This window comes from Gekko japonicus, unplaced genomic scaffold, assembly GCF_001447785.1.
Source record: "Gekko japonicus isolate JY-2015 unplaced genomic scaffold, Gekko_japonicus_V1.1 scaffold236, whole genome shotgun sequence".
Taxonomy (NCBI): Eukaryota; Metazoa; Chordata; class Lepidosauria; order Squamata; family Gekkonidae; genus Gekko; species Gekko japonicus.
Window position 1 is genome coordinate 1255717 of NW_015171508.1, and position 428 is coordinate 1256144.

The following is a 428-nucleotide window of genomic DNA, read 5'->3' on the forward strand; positions in this document are numbered from 1 at the left end:
CCCCCCCGAGAAAATAACTGCTTTGGAACGTGGGCTTTATGGCATTCTGTTCAGCTGAGGCCTCTTCTCTCCCCAAACCCTGGCTTCCATAGACTCTACCAGAAAATCTCCAGGAATCTCCCTACCTGGAGCTGGCAACCTTTGTCAGGACAGGCCCCAATGAGTTCCTCACAAAGGCCTGCAAAGGGTTTCCTTCCTTTGTCTGAACCAAGCTTGGTTGCCTACTGGGGCGAAACGGGCTCCAGTTTACAACTCAGCTGTTTGCCTCCCACCCTCGTCCCGTGGGCATACCTCACTCCTTAAATTCACTGCCACCACTCACAGAAATGTCACTGCCTTTTTAGAGGGACAGCCAGACCCCTCTGGCCGAATCTCCCTATTTGGAGATAGAATCCCCAATCTTTGGGGAATCCTTGGAAAGTTGGCAA